At 44.7% G+C, this 19833-nt stretch overlaps 1 protein-coding gene across 1 annotated transcript in view; it reads right to left on the bottom strand.

Annotated features, from left to right (window-relative positions):
* GABRR2 (gamma-aminobutyric acid type A receptor subunit rho2) overlaps positions 1–19833 on the bottom strand; it is a 41592-nt gene that overhangs the window by 11095 nt on the left and 10664 nt on the right. The gene's annotated exons all lie outside the window — the stretch shown is intronic.

Genomic DNA, 19833 nt, shown 5'->3' with positions numbered 1-19833 from the left:
GTCCACTGTCCTGCCTCCTGTGACATTTATAAAGGACAGATGAGCCCTAAGAGCCTCGGACCTGGGCCTGGCCTGCATGCCCGGGGCTGGGTTCATTCGGTCACTCAAACTATACCTCCCAAATACCTAACAGGTAACCGGAATCCTGCCTTCCAGAAGCCTTCCTTCTGGTGTGAGAGAAGATCTCTGTGCAGTTGGATCACAGCCAAAGACAATACTGTACAAGAATTTTAAATCCTTTCAGGACATGTCAGAAGAGGAGTAGGAGAGCACATAGCACAAGAGCTTGACACTCAATTCCCTCTGGCCCGTGGCAAAATGTCCAAAATTGTGTTTAGCTGTGGATTTAGTTCTGGCATCCTGTTGTATTTCTTGGGCTGGATGATGGTTACATTCATTTTGTGATAACTTAATGGGCTGTCCACTTACAACTTGTATACTTTCTGTGTGTATGTTATATTTCTATAAATTGTTTTTTAAATTTTTTTAAAAGATTTTATTTATTTATTTGACAGAGAGCACAAGTAGGGAGAGCAGCAGACAGAGGGAGAGAGAGAAGCAGGCTCTCCGCTGAGCAGGGAGCCCGATGTGGGGCTCAATCCCAGGACCCTAGGATCATGACCCAAGCTGAAGGCAGAGGCTTAACCCACTGAGTCAACCTGGCCCCCCAGTTTTTTAGATTTTAATTTTTTTTTAAAGCTAGAATGGGGAAAACGAAAAGCCTGTGTTTTCAAGCATATTAACACATGCTATTATACTCAGAGACAAAAAAACTATCTCTGAGAGAGTCAGGAGGCAGCAGTGCTGGGTTCCTGGGGAGAGGGCATTGTCTAGAGGCCAGCTCCGCTGCACCTTGACCTCTGAACCCCAGCCAGGGAGTGCAGGACCAGGCCATGCTGACCCACTGTCGTCTGAGCAGGGAGAACCTGAGGGTGGCCGAGGGAGTCTGGGTCTTAGGAATGAGAAGGTCTGGAAGGCACCAAAATTTTGGTCATGGGCAGGGAAGGAGGATCAGAGACCTTAACATGGAGTAAGAACCAGAAGGCTCAGTCCTCAGTTCCCGCCCACACTGGGGGACCAGGGGTCCTCATGGAGGCGGCCCAGGACATTGGATGGGCTCACCGACTCACCCCAAATCTCCCTGTATACCTGCTAATACTTACAATCACACCATTAAAGATTTGGGGTTTTTTGCTGAGCCCAATAGAATGGAAGGATTTTATTGATTACCAAAGGGACGTAATGGCTATTTTCTGTGTTCTTAAACATCTAAGGAAATGAGTACAATGCTTTTTTTTTTTTTCCTCTTTCCCCCTCTCAAATCAGGGTGTATGCTGATCTTTTTAATTTTCCCATGTTTTTCAACTGATGGCTTAGGTCAGGGCCCATGAGAAGTCCCTGCTCTAACAGCTGTGTTCTCTTCTTATTCCAGGCTGCGGGGTGCTTTGAAGGTGCCAGAAGTGGAATGTTCGGTGTAGGGAAGAGTCCCCCTCCTTATGGCTGACTAGTCTGCCTTTCTCTCCCAGTGAGGCTTGCAACACGAGGGGGTTCTGCAGGCAGCCTGGTCAGTGTTCTCTCCTGGTACCCAGACCCTGCTTCCCTCTCCGGGGGCCACGTGCTCCCAGCACAACCCTCGGGGAAGTGGGGCTGGTTAATTTCCTCATCCTGTGGACCTTCTGTTAGCCGGAGATGTTACAATGGCCCAGAGTCCGAACTGCTAACTTTGGTTGCCCTGTATTTCACGGGGGTGTGCTGTGCATGATCCGCTCTGCTTCCCCCTCCTTTCCTTTCTCTAAAGTGCCACGTGATCTGCCACATCCAGTTGTCCCAAGAGCCAAAGGGAAAAAAAACAATACAACCATCAGCTTCTTTGGACCTACCTCCCAGTGGCCTGGTTTTCAGATAATGGGCACAGTGTTTGAATAGGAGCTGGTTTTGGCAAAGGACATGTTCAAGATAAACTATATCAGCTTGCTTCGAGTCTGAAACTGTGTCTCTCTGTTCTCAGGGCCTGGCCTGCTCTCCACAGCTCCAGCTGCCCTTCTAAGAGAAATTTGATAACACCTGTGAGGGTGGCGTCAGTGCTCTGGAGGTCCTGCCCATGTGGGAGGGCAGGTCAAGTTCTCCGGAGACCTGGATTGGTGGAGGTAAGCAATCTGTGTGTTCAGGAGGCTCTAAAGCTGCCTTCTGGGGGACTCACACCTCAAGTTTGAACAGAACCAATGCCCTTTCCTCCTTGGTCTGAGTGCAATGGGGTTGACCATTGACCTTGACCCACCCCATTACCCAGGCTCTCCGGAACTCTCTATTCTGTGACCTTTCCTAACCTGATTTTTGGGAGAAATTTTACCAAAGAACTGGTCTTTCTCCTTCTTCCCTGAACAATTTTACGTTTTGAGTAGGACTGGGCCCCCTGGAGTGTTAGAAAGAAAACAGTCTAGTTAAACTAAGCAGGCACTCATGCCTTGGCCTCTTCACACTGCGGTGGGTTTTTCTGCTGTGAGAAAGAGAGATCTGGTAAACCAAATAGAAGTCACTGGTGGGATTGCAGGCAGTATGGCCAATGAGGTGACAATTCAAGGCAGCATAAGGGAAATACATGTGTAGCCCAGGATTTTCTTGGTTTCTAGTCTTCCTGTCATTATTCTCCTCACAGGGCCCTAAAAAGCACATGTTAGGAATTTATCCATTTTTAAAATCAAGATATGTGTCGTTTCTTCCCCACTGACTCCAAGAAGGAATGTGAAACAGAATTTTCAGACAAACTAAAACAGAGAATAGGCCAGAATGTGTCCTGCCCTAAATGAAGATGTTTTTCAAGCTGAAGGAAAGTTTCCCAAAGGGAAAAATGGAAATGCAAGAATGAAAAAAGAGAAACAAAAATGACAAACATATGCATAATTCTAAGTAAACACTGGCTATATAATACAATATTAATAGTGTATTGTGGGGATGAAAAACCTAAACAGAAATATAAGCAAAAATAACATTTAAATGAGGAGGATATAAGCAGAGGGCAAGTGTTAGGAGATCTTTGCGTTGTCTTGGAGAACAGTTAAAGTAGCTAATTAACACACTATTATGATAAGCCAAGAGTTCACCCTGTTTTCTGGGGAGCCGTGGACAAATAGCAAGAATATGTGTGTTCAAACTAAAATAGGAAAGCCTAAATAGGAAAAACAAAAGTTAACCAATCCACAAGAAAAGAAGTAAGGAAAGAAAAAAAGAAAGACATCGAATTGGTTAGACAATAAAAAAAGACAAGAGTAGGATGACAGATTTAAAACCAACATGTAAATTATTCCTAAATATAAATGGACCAAATGTTCCATTTAACAAACAAATATTGTTCAACTTGGTAATTCAGAAATGCTAAAAGTTTGTCAGACTGGATCAAGAAACAACACCCAACTTTATGCTGTTTGAAGAGATGCACTGAAAATATGAGATACAGGAAAGCTGAACGTAAAAGGATGCAAATGATATCACATGCCAATACTAACCAAAAGAAAATGGGTATAGTTGTATTATATCAAATAAAAAGTACACAAAGAGAGATAAAGAGGCTCATTTCATAGTAACAAATGACTCAATTCACCAATAAAATATAAATATAAATTTGTGTGCATTTACTGATATAAACTCAAAAGGCAAAAATCAAAAGTGGACAGAATTGAAGGAGAAACAGGCAAATTTACATTCATAGTGGGAGATTTTAATCCTTCTTTCTCAGAATTTATAAAACAAGCCAAAAAATCCTAGTAAGGACATATAAGATGAAAAACAAATCAACAAACTTGACGTAACAGACATGTGTAAGACAATGAATGCAAAAATTATACAATAAAAATTCATTTCAAGCCTTTGTTGAACATCTACAAAAATTTTACCATATACAGTGCTAAAGAGCCTTTTTGACAAATTTTAACGGACTGGAATTGATATAACTATGAATTCAATAAACATTAGAGATAAGCAACAAAACTATAACTAGAAAATCTCCATACATTTGGAAATTCAGCAATATACTTCTGGAAAAACTCATGGGTCAGTGAAGGCATCATAATGAAAATTAGAAAATTTTAACAAAATGACTTAAAAAATAGTACACATCAAAACTCATGGAATGTAGGCCAAGCATTTCTTCTAGAGAAATTTATAACCTTAACCATCATCTCAGAAAGGAAGAAAAGCTTAAATTCAATTTACAAGGTAGGAAAAGAAAAACAAAGTAGATGAAAGGAAATAACAGAGGTAAGGACAGAAAGCATTGATACAGAAAACAAACATACAACTGAAAGGATAATTAAAGCCAGATATCGGTTCTTTGAAAAGACTGATAGAACTGATAGAACTCTAACAAGATTGATCTGGCAAAAAGGAAAGCAAAAATAACCACTATCAGGAATGAAAAACCCATCACTGTATATGCTACAAATATAAAAAAATTAAAAGATGTTATTCTTTTTTTTATTATTATTAACACATAATGTATTATTTGCCTCACAGGTACAGGTCTGTGAATCATCAGGCTTACACAATTCACAGCACCATAGCACATACCCTCCCCAATGTCCATAACCCAGCCACCCTATCCCTACCCCTCTACCCTCCAGCAACCCTCAGTTTTTTCGTGAGATTAAGAGTCTCTTATGGTTTGTCTCCCTCCCTATCCCATCTTGTTTCATTTTTTCCTTCCCGACTCCCCACAATCTCCCACCCTGCCTCTCAAATTCCTCATATCAGAGAGATCATATGGTAATCATTAAAAGATGTTACTGTGAACAACTTTTTGCCAATAAACTTTTAAAATTTAGATGTCATGAACAAATTCCCCGAGATATAGAACATATCAGTCAACACTGATAAGAGGAGAAATTCAAAAACCTGAAAAGTCCTATAACTATTTTTTAAATGTTGCTTTTTTATTTTAAAAATTTTAATTTAAACAATCTTTAATTTAAATTTTCCCACAAAGAAAATGATAGGTCCAGATGTCTTCACCAGCAAATTCTAGCAAAGTTTTAGGCGGAAACAGTACCAGTCTTACATAAATTCTTCTAGAGAATATCAAAAGATTATTTTAAAAAATCAAAATACATGTCAAAAGATACCAAGTTATTTTATGAAGTTAGCCTAAGAACTGCACAAGAAAGCAAAATTACAGGTCAATCTCACTCTTGAACATAGAATCAACAATCCTGAACAGAATATTAAGCTGGATCCCATCCAACAATATGTTTTTTTTTAAAAAGGTAAATCACTTCTAAATCAGGTTTATTCTGGGAATGCAAGGTTGTTTTAACAATTGAAAAATCAATCAAGGACTTCCACATTGAGTAATTGCAAGCTAAGGAATTCACAGTAATATTTCTACTGAAAACTACAAAGCTAGGCAGAATATTAAAATTTCTTTCTGAAAACTTTGAAGTTAACAAGTTAAACCTGGATTAGGATGTGAGAGAGAAACAGAGGCCCAAGGAGACGTGTTCAAAATTTGGATCTACTTTTCTTGGGAGAATTTGCTAACTCGGGAAGGCAACTGAGGAGCTGAAGGAAGCTCTTGATGGTTTTGGGAAGCTTCAGGGCTGGGATTAGAGACCAGGACCCACCAAACAGGCTAACTCTGAATTAGGAAGCCCAAAAGTACACCCTAGCAATGAAGGTAGATAGGCCCTTGCAGGATGTGCAGCTCAGCTTCAAATCACATCAGTCTCTACAAGTGGGTTAGTTCTCTGGAGTGCTAGTAGCCTCAGGCAGCCCGGGCTATCAGTGCTACCAGGTACCTGGTAGAAATAAACAGAAATTCTCTCTGGAGAAAGATATCACCATGTGAGTTCGCCAGTTATTTCTATTCAAAATATTGTAAATATAATATATAGCTCATAATAAAGAAATAACCAGGCATACAAGAAAGTAAGACATGACAACCAGCAGAAAAAATAGAGAATAGGAGCAAGGGGCTTTAGATATTGAAATAGCATAAACTTTGAAATATCTTAGTGTACTAAGTGCAAAGAGATAATAAAAATTAAGACTGAGGATTTCTGCATAAAATTCTAAACCATAAAAATAGAATCAGGCACCTGGGTGGTGCAGTTGGTTAGGCTGCCAACTCTTGGTTTCCGCTCAGGTTGTGATCTCAGGGTCATGAGATCGAAATCCACACGAGGCTCATGCTTAACAGAGTCTGTGTAGGTTTCTCTCTTCCTCTCCCTCAGTCCCTGCCCCCCCCTTTCTCTCAAATAAGTAAAAAAATAAATCTTAAAAATAGAATCAATATAATTTTCCACATTAACAGAAAAAGCCTTTGCTAAAATCAGTGTCCATTTAGGACACTGAGGAATAGAGGACTAGAAGGGAGCTTACTGAATTTGAAAAGTGATAGCTACCAAAAAATAACTACAGTAAATATTATATTCATTTGTTTTTAAAGATTTTATTTATTTATTTGTCAGAAAGAGAGAGAGCACAAGCAGGGGGGCAGCAGGCAGAAGGAGAAGCAGGCTGCCTACTGAGCAGGGACCCCGATGAGGGACTCGATCCCAGGATCCTGGGATCATGACCTGAGTCGAAAGCAGATGCTTAACTGACTGAGCCACCTAGGCATCCCTTATTTATTTATTTATTCTAGAGAGAAATAGAGACAGCACAAGCAGGGGGAGGAGCAGAGGGAGAGGGAGAAGCCCTCCAGGGCTTCTAGGCCTCTAGGGCTAAATGTGTAGCCCTATACAGGCCTCAATCTCACTACCCTGAGAGCATGACCTCAGCCAAAATTGAGTTAGTCACCTAACCAACTGAGCGTCAGGCACTCAAGTAAATATCATACTTAAAGGTAAAGTGTTGTAAGATTTCCTTTCATATTGAGAATGCCTGTGAATGCCACTTCTATTCAGTATTATTTCAAAAGTTCTAGATAGTACAATAAGGAAGGAAATGAGAAAAATTATGACAGCTGGAAAAAAAGAAACAAAAATAAGATTTGGGTATAAAATTTTTTAATTAGCAGATCAACTACTAGAAATTAATAGGGATTTTAATAGAATGTTGAATACAGAGTCAATATATAAAAATCAAATTTAGAAAAGGAAATTTTTGCAAAAATGCTTTTAATGATAACATCAAATATGCCCAGGAATAAGTACCTAATATAAATCTAACAAAATATCTGGATGTCCTCTATGAAGTAAACTATGAAGTATTACTAAAAGAAATTAAAGACCTACATAAATGGGAAAATAGATCCTGTTCCTATATTGGGCGATTCAATCTTGTAAAAATCTGAATGGTCCCATATTGGTCTACAGACTCAGTGTAATTCTTTTTTTTTTTTTTTTTAGATTTTATTTATTTGACACAGAGAGAGAGATCACAAGTAGGCAGAGAGGCAGGCAGAGAGAGAGGGGAAGCAGGCTCCCCACTGAGCAGAGAGCCCGATGTGGGGCTCGATCCCATGACCCTGGGATCCTGACCTGAGTCGAAAGCAGAGGCTTAACCCACTGAGCCACCCAGGTGCCCCGGGACTCAGTGTAATTCTAATCAAGATCTCATTATTTTCGTATGGAACTTGACAAAATGATCATTAGGAAATTCAAAGCAGTCCATCCTGAAGAAAAACAGGGTGGGAGGATGTGCTTTACCAGATATCAAGATTCATTATAGAACTACAGGAAACAGGAGGTGAGGGACTGGCATAAAAATGGACAAACTGACAAATGAACAGAGTAGAGAGTCCAGAAACAGACACACATATTTAAGGACATTGACTTATTATAAAGATGTCACTACAGGTCATTGGAGAAGGAATAGTATTTTTAATAATTAATGCTGGGAAAATTGGCAATATATATGCAAATCACACAATATGCAGAAAAACTCCAAGTGGATTATATAAAGATCTATTTAGCCAGAGTGCTTCCATCCAGTTAAACAAATAACTTTGTTGTTTAAAACTTAAACTGTCCCTGCCCCCCTTCCCCCAGGGGACTTACTTAAAAACAAGCCCCGGAAACCAGCCCCAGGTAACAAAGCCCAAATACAAGGGTGGGTCAGGCCAGGTGGAGACATCAATGGGGGGGGGGGGCGCCTACTGTCTCCCTAGTTACCCAGGAGTATGGGCCCTGTCCTTTGAGCACCTTTTGGGTGCCAATTCTGACCAAGGTGATAGGCTGGTTTAAATATCTACTAGGGTAAATTGTAATTCAATTGGTCACTTATGTGTGACCTAACATGACTGTGCAGCTTTCTCTGTGTATTACAATTTCATTGGCCACCTGTGCATGGCCAGGCCCAACCACGTGGCCTTTGCCCTTAAAAACTAGTTTGTGAAGCAGAGAGAGATCGCCCTCTCTGTAAGTGGTGCGGCCCCAAACATTCGATCTGATTCTTGATGCTTGGCGCGGAATAAAGCTTTGCTTGACCTTCGCTTTATATCAGTCTCGCTCCTTTAATCACGGACCCATTATTGGGGAACCTAACAGATTATAGATATGAAATGTGAATTTCACAAAGGTGAAAAGCAAAACAACAAGCTCCAGAAGGTAACAGAGGGGAATATATTCTTACCTCAGGAGAGCAATATTGGGACACAAAAAGCACTAACCATAAGAAAAGATCAATAGATTTACACTGAAATTAAGATTACCTAGCAAAGCGAATTATTTGGTGTTAGAAGTCAGGATAACGGTTGCCCACGATGGAAGGATAATGACAGGCGAGGAGACTTCTGGAAATACTGTTTCTTGATCTACATGCTCAGTAATGAAAGTGTTCACTTTTTGAGATTTTACTAAGCTGTACACTTACGATTTGTGTATTTTTTCTGTATACGTGTTACAATTCAATAAAAAACTTTTCACTGAGGGGCACCTGGGTGGCTCAATTGGTTAACAATCTGCCTTTGGCTCAGGTCATGATCCCAGGGTCCTGGGATGGAGCCCTGCGTTGGGCTCCCTGCTCAGCGGGGAGTCTGCTTCTCCCTCTCCCTCTGCCACTCCTCCTACTTACGCTCTCTCGTTCTCTCTCTCTGTCAAATAAATCAAAAAAATCTTAAAAAAAATTTTTCCAGTGAAGAAATCAAGAACTCCTATTTACAAAAATACCACAGGCAAAAAGCTCATATGTGGAATATATATATATAATTCCTAAGAGTCCCATTAAGAAAACATCATACAACCCAATACAAAAACAGGCAAGAGACTTGAATAAGCATTTCCAAAAAAGAGGAAATAATAGACATATAAAAGAGACATAACTTCATTTGAAACACAAGATATTACTAGTCCAATTGACCAGAGTCTCAGCTTAAACCCCGCCTTTTTTCTAGGAGGATTTCCCCGACCCCCTAAGTGAGGCTGCTGAAACACACGGTGTCTTGTACTTTTCCTACCAGAACACTCATCTACTTTCCCCATCAACCTGTGGAAAGGAGGGTTATCTTTCTGCTTTGTCAGCTCGAAAATCTGCACAGGAGAAAGCATCTAAATCCCCCACCACCGCCCCGCCACACCCCCACACCTTAGAGGAGGGTAGGGCAGTTTGCATGACAATAGAAAAGAAGACCTGAGGATAACCGCAGAGGTTCCTCTGAAAATGTGGAAGCAGAGCAAGGGGGGAGGGTTGTATGTTGCAGCTCTCTGGTCCCACAGGTGGAGAAGAAAATGGTCATTTACCAACTCGGGTTAAGGAAGCAGGTCCCTGAGTTCCTCACTCCCATCTGCTCCAACCAGTAAGTCAGTGGCTTGAGAAAACTCTGCTGTAGGAATGACTAAGGTAAGAAAGGGGAAGAAGAGAAGCCCAAGAAAGCCACCTGACCCTCCTAAGGACCCGAAGACAGACCAGGCTCCAGAGCCGGATGGAGGGCCATTTCTCTGTCCCTTTGGTCCCCTACCTGGCCTTGTGTTCCCTCTTTTGCCCTCCCTAGTATCCTTCATTCCAGCTCCCAGCTGCCCTGGCCTGCTTTGCTCATGTCTGTGCTGTGTTGCTCCCCACTGATGTCATCGGGTGGAGATCATCTGTACAAGGCAGGCAGGGGTAGTTATCCTGAGCTCCATGGGGCCGCTAGGGACAGGTGCAAGGATTCTGCGAACCTCCTGACATCAGATATAAAAGTGTGTGTGTGTGCACGTGTGTGTTTGTATGTGTGTGTGACAGAGAGATTATTACTATTCTGGCAAAAAAACCAGATTTTCAAAGGACTCTGTGATTCCAAAAATGTCAAAAATTAAGTCTATTGTGTTAGATCACCAGGAGCTGAGTTTTGGCTCTATCATTTACTAGCTGTGTCACCTTGGGCATACATAAGTTCTCTGTGCCTCAGTTTCCTTATCTGTAAAATAGGTATAATATATTCCAACCTCATATTGTTGTCATGAGGATTGAATGGTTAATCTGTGCAAAGCCCCTGTGAGGTTTGGCATATAAGATGTTCTATAAAGAGTTATATTATCACTGTCATTATTACAGGGGCTTATCTTGCCTAGAAGGTGGAGCCTGAAAGTTACTGGTGGCTATTTCCCTCAGCACTCACAGAACGGAGAGCCTGGCCTGAAGGAGGCTTAAGACACATGGGGACAGAAATGACCGCCACGCTATTAGCACGGGTGTCGTCACTGAGGGGACACGCCGCAGATCCAGCTCCCCAGGGAAATTACAGGTGCCCTGGGTCCTCTGCCCGCCACACCAGCATAACCACGCACTGTCCCAGGACCCCCCATGGCCAGATTCACGTCCTGGACGGTCACCCAGCCTGAGCTGCAGGGGAAGCACAGCCTCACTCACCGCCAGCAGTGTGAGCGGAAGGTGCCACAGAGTGAAACGGGGAAGCCGGCAGCAGAAAAATCTCTGCGGGCTGCACTTGAAGAAGGGCTGGCAATTATTAGTTGTGCGTGCTCCCCGTTCCTAAGGAGTTACAACTTGCCAAGCCAAAGGGAGACAAGAACACCTCAAAGTTTGTCAAAAGAGATGTTGTGGTCAGTAGTGGATTAATCAGATTTGTCTGGAGTATCTTTTCAAAAAATTAATTAATTTTAAAATTATGTCCAATATAGTGTTATATTACTTTCCGGTGTCTGATATTGTGATTCCGCACTTCCGTATGTTACTCAGTGCTCGTCGTGATAGTGCACTCCTTACTCCTGGTCACCTATTTCACCCACTGCCCCACCCATCGCCCCCGTGGTAACCATCCATTGGTTCTCTAGAGTTGAGTCTCTTTTTAAATTTTTTCTCTTTTTTTCCCTTTGTTCATTTGTGGTTTTTTTTAATTTCACATATCAGTAAAGTAATATGGTATTTGTCTTTCTCTGATTTATTTCGCCAAGCATTATACTCTCTAGATCCATCCATGTTGTTGCGAATGACCAGATTTCATTCTTTATTATGGCTCCATAATATTCCATTCCAGCCTCATCCATTCCTCTGTCAGGGGACATTTGGGCCATTTCCGTATTTGGCTATTGTAAATAATATTGCAATAACATAGGGGTGTTATTAGTGTTTTTAATTTTTTAAATTAAATTTAAATTAAATTAAATTAAATTAAAAAATTAGTGTTTTTAATTTTTTTAGGTAAATACCCAGTAGTGGAATTACTGGATTATACAATAATTCTGTTTTTAATTTTTTGAAGAACCTTCATAGTATTTCCAAAGTTTGCATTCCCACCAACAGTACACAAGGGTCCGTTTTACAAACCACATCCCCACCAACACTTGTTCCTTGTGTTGTTGATTTTAGCTGTTCTGACTGGTATGAGGTAACACTCATTGTAGTGTGATTTGCATTCCCCTGGTGACGAGTGATATTGAGCATCTTTTCATGTATCTGTTGGCCATCTGTACGTCTTCTTTGTAGAAATATCTGTTCATGTCTTCTGTCATCTGGCAGTATCTTTCCAAAGATACCATCTTTCCAAAGCCCCCTTTTATAACAAAATTTTCTCAGACTTTTAGTAAAATGAATTGAAACAAAAAACAAGACCTTAATAATGATTCTTCATTATTCTTCTTACTTTGATGTTTCGGGTGTCACAATCTTCCACAGATCCATTGCAGCTTACTCTCAACAAGACCTTCCATGTATGTGAGCTTCCTAAAGTCTCCACACCTTCACCGACTGCCTGGTTCATCCTTTCAGACCGGCATTGCCCATTGCACGTCCATTAGACCGTGCCCTGAGGGGTACAGTTGGGAGTACGGAGACCAAGAAGACACAGTGGCTTTCTCCAGGTGACTAAAATCCGCTAAGGGGGACAACGTGCTCTGTTTCAGGACACATCACAAAAGTGATATAATAGAAGCACCTGGGAGATACTACAGGAGGAAAGCTCTATTAATTCTAACCAAAGGCACTGTAGAGAATTTTACAGAAGAGACAACTTTTGATTAATTCTGACAGTGGGCACTGGAGAAAGTGTCACCATAGAGACCGTGTTTGGGCTGGGCTTTGAAGCAGTGGTTACTTCTAACAAGTAGCGAAGGGAAGAAGGGCATTTCCGGTTGTATGAAGAGTGTCAGGAGGTGTGGAGGGGGGAGCGAGGTCAGTAATTAACCCACCACTTCTCAGGTGTGAAAAAAAAAAAGGCAGCTTCTTTGCAAAAGCTTATGCTTCAAAGTCTGAAAATTTTTCAATTACCAACTAACAGCAGCTGAGTCTAGTCTGGTTTTTAAGGTGTTTCTGATTTCCTCTCACCTTAGGTGACCTTGCAGCCTGGAGGAGAAAAAGGCCCTCGAGTCCACGCTGGCTGGCCTCTGCCATGAAGTATGTGGCCTGGACTGACCCGTGGACTGGCGTCTGCTGAGATGGAACAGACTTCACCGGTTTTTTGACAAATCCACAGTCCTGGCTTTTGTCGCCATAGCAAAACCCTTCCACCCAGTGGCCTCTGTGTGCAGACCTGAAGCCTGTGTTGGTCTGCTGGTCACTTCAGCATTCTGTATCAACTCAGTAAGACCGCAAACACACACACACACACACACACACACACACACACACACACACGCACACAACACACACACACACACACGTATGCATCCTCCCTCATGTTATCCCAGGGCAGTGAGCCATCAGCCTCCCTCCCCTACCACATCCAACATAGTTCTTGGGTTCCCTCAGAAAGACAGACTGGCACTCAGATGATGAAAAAACTCCATGTCGTACCATTCCAAAGAGGGACCAGGTTATTTCACAGCGTGTCATATGCTGTTGGATTCCATTTATAGGGCACTCAGGAATGAGCAAAACTAATTCATGTGACAGAGGGCAGCATAACGGTTATCCTTGGGAGACACCATCTGGAAGGGGGTATGAGGGAGCCATTTGAGGAGCTGAAAATGTTCTGTATCTTGATGTAGGTCGTGTTTTTAAGGATAAATATTCACATATGTAAAAATTCGAGCTATATATGAGATTTACGCACTTCACCTTACATACATTTGGGGTAGGCAGAATAATGCCTCCCACGGAGATGTTTCTATCCTAACCCGCAGAACATGTGAGTTTGTTAGGCACCACATGGCAAAGGGGAATGAAGGCAGCAAATAGAACTTAGGATGCCAATCAGCTGTCCTTAAAACAGGAAAAGCAGCCTTGATTTGGCGGACCCAATGGAATCACAAGTGTCCTTAAATGTGGAAGAAAGAGACAGAATGGTTCAGAGTGATGCAACGTTTGAGGAACTCACCCTGCTGCTGCTGGCTTTAAGGACAGGGAAAAAGCCAGCAGCCAAGGAATCTGGGCAGCCTCTAGAAGCCAGAAAGGGCTAGAAAACAGATTCTTTCCAGAAGTTCCAGAAAGGAGCACAGCCCCGCTGACACTGTGAGTTTACCCCAGTAAACTTACAGTTTACCCATTTCGGACTTCTGACCAATAGAACCATAGATAATAGAACTGTGTGGGCTTAAGTCTCTAAATGTGTGGTAATCTATTCAAGACCTACAGAGCACGAACACAGTGCTCACTTCAAGAAAATATTTTTTTAGAGGCAAAGAGAGAGTGTCCTAGGTGGACAGGGGAGAGTGCAGCTGTCCCTGTGTAAACGGTGAAGAACGTGTCCCTGGGCTACCTCAGTACGTACAAGGTACTTTCCACTGCTGACTCACCAAGGAAACAGCCTCCATCCCCTGTCCTTTGTGGAAACAAGTTTGCCTGTAAGCAGCCTTGCCCTTTTCAAGGACTCTCTGCTTAACTGTCTTGGGGAAACTCCTCAGATATTCATCACTGAGAAAGGTCAGAAGGGCCTGCGCAGATGCTGGGTGGGCAGAGACCCCAAGGAAGGAGGTGCTTGCTGTGGACTGGTTGTGTCTCCTCTCCCACCCCCCGAATTCATACAGCGAAGGAAGCCTACTTAGTTCCCATGTGATGGTCTTAGGAGGTTGGGGCCTTCAGCTGAGTAGGGCATGAGGGTAGAGCCTCCACAAATAGGACTTATAAAAAGAGACAAGAGAGCTTGCTTCTCTCTCCCTTAACCCTGAGAGGATGCAGCAAGGAGGTGGCCATCTGCAAACCAGGAAGAGAACTCTCCCCAGGAACTGCACCAAAGGCACCCTGATCTCAGACCTCCAGCCTCCAGGACAGTGAGAAATAATCTTCTGTTGTTTAAGCTGCCCTGTCTATGGTATTTTGTAAAAGCAGGATTTTTGGTGTTAGGACTTTAGGATCTAGGCTGGACTGGGTCAGGACCCTACTACCTTGGCTAGCAGCAACAGCCTCACCAGGCAAACGTTTGCAATCTGATTCTGGAGTCCTACCCCTGGGCTCCTGAGCCAGGGGCTCTGGGCTGAGGCCTGGGAGTTTGGGTTTTCATAAGCACTGTGGTAAGGCTTATCCACACTCAAGTGTGAGAACTTTTGGATAGCTGACCTGTAAGGAGACTTCCAAAGTGAGATTTTACTATTTCCCATGCCCTAATGGCCACTTTCTTCTTCTTGTTAAACTCCCTTTGGCTACCCGTCTCCACTAACTGTCTCCACCTCCTCCCTGTCCTCCCCTCCTGACCCTTGTTGAGTCACTGAGTCTAGGAGTCTTCCTTGGGCCCAGTCCCTCTGTGGTCTCTGCCACAAAGCTCCTCCCTGCAGATGCGAGGTCTTTCCCTCAACCAACTCTCCCCTGAAACCCCACACCAACTCTCATTGTCCCCCTGAGTCCCACCTCTGACCCAACTCCAAGAGCCTGATTGTTGTCAAAGATTAAAAGAGCCATCAGAGGGGCGCCTGGGTAGCTCAAGGGGTTAAAGCCTCTGCCTTCGGCTCAGGTCATGATCCCAGGGTCCTGGGATCAAGCCCCACATCGGGCTCTCTGCTCAGCAGGGAGCCTGCCTCCCGCTCTCTCTCTGCCTGCCTCTCTGCCTACTTGTGATCTCTGTCTGTCAAATAAATAAATAAAATCTTAAGAAAAAAAAAAAAAACTTACTTGCTCTCAAAATTATTTAAAAAAAAAAAAGCCATCAGAGGGTGCCTGGGTGGCTCAGTGGGTTGAGTCTCTGCCTTCGGCTCAGGTCATGATCTCAGGATCCTGGGATTGAGTCCCGTGTCAGGCTCTCTGCTCAGCGGGAAGCCTGCTTCCTCTTTCTCTCTTCCTGCCTCTCTGCCTAGTTGTGATTTCTCTCTGTCAAATAAATAAAATATTAAAAAAAAAAAACAACTAATGATGTACTGTATGGTGACTAATGCAACATAACAACAAAAAAAAAAGATTAAAAGAGGTCTCCATTGGATATCTAACAATTTCTTAAATTTAACATCCCTAAACAGACTCATTAATGGGGCCTGGCATCCTGTCCTTTTGGTGCTCAGTGACGTTGTTGTTTACCTGGTCTCTCAGGTGGGGTCAAGGGAGGGAAGGAGTGGGATTGGCCCAAGGGGGATTGCAGGGGAGAGGCTCTTTGCGGGAGAGACCAGAAAGGAAAGATTAATTTCAGGGGAAGGAGTGAGTAGGAGCACAGCATGGGTGGCAAGTTAGGGTTCATGCTCCAGAAGGAAAGGGCCAAGAGCACTAAGGAAGGATCAGAGGGGTCTCCTCCAAGGGCAATAGCTCCTGGGGGAAAAGCTGCAGGAGCTCCAGGAGCCAGCTTTCTCCCTACCTTCAGCTCCCCAACCTCGAATGTAACTGTGAAGCGCTAGACCACCCCATGTGGGAAAAGGAGGAGGAAGGCCAGGGAGATCCAAGAACCACTCAACAGGAGGCCACAGCTTCAAAGAGAGCCATGACCTTGCCTTGTGCTGACTCCATGGACCTCAGCAGGGTCAGATGAGTAGCAGTTGAGGCCTTGGTGGCCAGACTCCTACAGCTTAGAAGTCCAGGGTTGAATCCCTGCTAGAGAGGAGGCCACAGAGTAAAGCACGTGGAGAGCCCTGGGGCACTCACAGGTCTGGGCGCCCCAAACATAGAGGGTGTCTTATATGGGAGTAGTTCTAAAGTATCATCCCAGGTGAAAAGCATCAGAATTACCTTAGAAACTTCCTTGGGGGGTGCCTGGGTGGCTCAGCTGGTTAAGCATATGTCTTTGGCTAGGGTCATGATGGGATCGAGTCCTATATCGGGCTCCCTGCTCAGCAGGGATCCTGCTTCTCCCTCTCCTTCCCACTCATGTTCTCTGTCACTATCTCTGTCTCTCTCAAATAACTAAATTAAAAAAAAATCTTTAAAGAAAAGAAAAGGAACTTCCTTAGGAAAGCATCACATTAGAGACATCCAACCTGAGAAGTAACCAGGCAGCAATATTGCCACGTGATGCAGCAATTGTGATATCGAGATATGACAAGAAATATAGATTTGGTCTTCTTCTCCAGTTCCTGGCGCAGAGCTTTAAAAAGCTTTGTAAGTTCCTGAGCGATAGGGGTGAGAAGAGTATCTTTTTTATTCATAACAGACTTCCAGCAAACATTTCTGAGTTTAGGCTAGTGAGGAGATAGCTCAGGATAGGGGTTGCTTATCAGGGGAAGCATCGATGTGATTAGAGGGTTGGAACTTCCAGCTGCTACCCCAACCTCCGGGGAGAGGGGGGACTGGAGGTTGAAGGGATCACCAACAGTCAAGGATTTCATCAAGTATGCATGTGTAAGGGAACCTCTATAAAACCCTATCGACAGGGTTTGGTGAGCCTCCAGGCTGACGAACACATCCACGTGCAGGGAAGGTGGGAGACCCCTGCTCCACGTGAGAGAGCGCCTGTGCTCAGGACATTTCAGTTCTCACCCTATGGACTTCCTCATCTGGCTGTTCATCTGTCTCTTTCATAATACACTGTATAATAAATCAGTAACAGCAAGTGAAGTATTTCCCTGAGATCTATGCACCATTATAGCCGATTACCGAACCTGCAGAGGGGGGTGGTGGAAACCCCTGATTTTGTAGCCAAGTCAGACTTGCACAGTGACTTGGGAACCCACTAGTTGTCTTGGTGTCTGAAGTGGAGGGGTGGTCTGGCGAGTGAAAGAAGGAATCTACGATTCTTTCAAAGCAGAAAGTGCTAGTGTTCAAAATAGCTGAGAGATGGCTCGTGTTAGAGGAAAGGAATTAAACAGGGTTCTAGATGTGGACAGGCTGTTGGATGACGCAGGACACCATGGAGCAGGGGCGATGTGGACAGATAGACGCTCACAGGCATGTGCCGGGACTGAGAGCCTTCTAGGAAGGAAGAGTCGCGGTTAGGGGTGGGGGAGACGGGAATGAGCTGGGCTGGACTGTGGAGTCCTCTGGAGCTAACAGGGAGAAGCAGGGGCTGCATTTCCTCTTGAAGAGTATGGGAAGCCTGTCCCTTGTGAGGGAACAGCACAGGAAAGAAAGGTTTCCAGAAGGTGAACCTGGCCATGGGGATGGGGGGGGGGGGGGGTTGGGGGGAGCGGCATGAGGTGATGAGTCAGGATTGCACTAGGCAGTGCTTCTAAACTTCTTATCTTTATTGCCCCTAAAGAAAAAATTCTAATGGAATTTAAGGTTGTCAATGAATTTAAACTTAAATGAAATACTAAGAGAAAAGACTTTGTCGGGGAGGACTGAGTTTGGAGGGCCACAAACCACTGTGAGCTCTCTCTTTTCACCCTCCAAGAGCATGTTGAGAATGTGTGGTGTAAGGGGGTGAGGCAGGGGAAAGTGCGGGCAGATCTGGCTGACCGTTTGATGGATGAATGGATTCAAGCTGGTTGACTGGGAAGGGAAGGAGAGCAAACTCAGGAAGGGCTCCTGACCTTCCAGCCTGAATCGCCTGAGAAAGAGCTGACAGAAAATGGGCAGGTTCACGAAGTGAAGGCTGAAAGCGCTGGGGTTTCCGTTATCACATGAACCCATGCTGCCTGCCTTCCTTCCTGAATTCAGTCCTTTGCTGTGTGAGATTAGCACTGGAAGGTGTTCTCCTGTGTTCTAGAAGTTGATGTGGGGAAGGTGCTATTGGCCTAGACGGTGCCCCAACCTGCCCCCCATCACAGGCTGAGTTCAGTCCCTCGGTCTCTCTGTGTCACTCAATCTCAACCCACCCAATGCTGACCTGTGGGTTTGCCCCTCCAAGCCCACTCTCCTCCCTGCCTGGTGCTGGGGAGCTGACATCTATGGACAGCAACAGCACTCGCAGGCCCGCCTACAGGCAAGAGTACAACCAGAGACCCAGACGCCATATTGCTTAAATATCTGAAGCTTGTAAATCAAGCTAAAGTACGACAACATGACATAGAGCCTATCCTACCTCGTTGACAAATACACCTTCCCAACAAACCCAAAGGCAAGTCCAACTTCAGAATTCTTAGACCCCTCAGAGTTCCAGGCTTACACATGGCAGAGCAGGGAGAGTGGGCCCAAGCCTCTGTGCTTTCTTTCCCTCCCCCCTGTGTGCAGAAGAGCCTCTTTTTTTTTTCTTTTTTAAAGATTTTATTTATTTGACAGGGAGAGAGACAGCAAGAGAGGGAACACAAGCAGGGGGATTGGGAGAGGGAGAAGCAGGCTTCTCGCTGAACAGAGAGCCTGAGGTGGAGCTCCATCCCAGGACCCTGAGATCATGACCTGAGCCGAAGGTAGATGCTTAACAAGAGCCACTCAGGAGCCCCCAGAAGAGCCTCTCATGTATGCATGTGGATACCCCCACCCACGTGTCTGAGCTCCATCCCACCCCCTTCCAACATGGCTCAGCCACCTCGCAGAAAGAGGGGTGCACACATGGGTGATGCAGTCCCCTTCAGGGCTTGTTTAGGGAAGGGGCCTGCGCAGCTCCTGGAAACAAGCTCAAGGTAGTGTGGACAGGTGAGTCCAAGCTCCTGTGCTCAGATGTGGCCAGGAGGGAGACCCCACGTGAGCACAGACTTTGGGCCCCACAGCCTGGGGAGAGGTTTGGCCAGAGCAGGGCCCGTTGCCTGGGCCTAAGGCCGCTACTGACAACAATGGGTTAACTCCTGCCTCCTCTTACCCTTCAGGCCTCAGCCTGGTACTGGCTCCACTCCCAGCACATTACCCTCTCCCCCCTCCCCACTCCAAGCCACCCATCTCTTCTGGCGGTTACTCTGTCTTCTCCCATTGGCTTTTCCCGGATGCCGCATCTCAGTGAATGGCCTCCCCCGTGGCAGATGCTTAGGTGTCCCCGGTTCCCTGATGGCATCGGAGCCTGGCTCCCTTCTTAGCATCTCTCAGACCCCTCCATTCTCTCGAGGGCCTTAGCTTAATCTCCCGTGGGCTCTGTTCTGGAGCGGAAGTGGCCCGCCAGTGGCCAATATCCACTTTAACTGTTCCAGCATCCTCCCACAAGCCCTCAGTGAGCCTCCTAAAGCACACGTCCTCCCAGAGCTGCCCTGTCCGGCCAGACTGATCTCTCTGTGCCCCAGCTCTCCCTCCCCCCACCCCACACACACTAGA

The sequence above is a fragment of the Meles meles genome, chromosome 5 (genome assembly GCF_922984935.1).
Source record: "Meles meles chromosome 5, mMelMel3.1 paternal haplotype, whole genome shotgun sequence".
NCBI classification, from domain to species: Eukaryota; Metazoa; Chordata; class Mammalia; order Carnivora; family Mustelidae; genus Meles; species Meles meles.
Note: the sequence above shows the minus strand (reverse complement) of the source record. Positions and strands in the feature narration are given on the sequence as shown.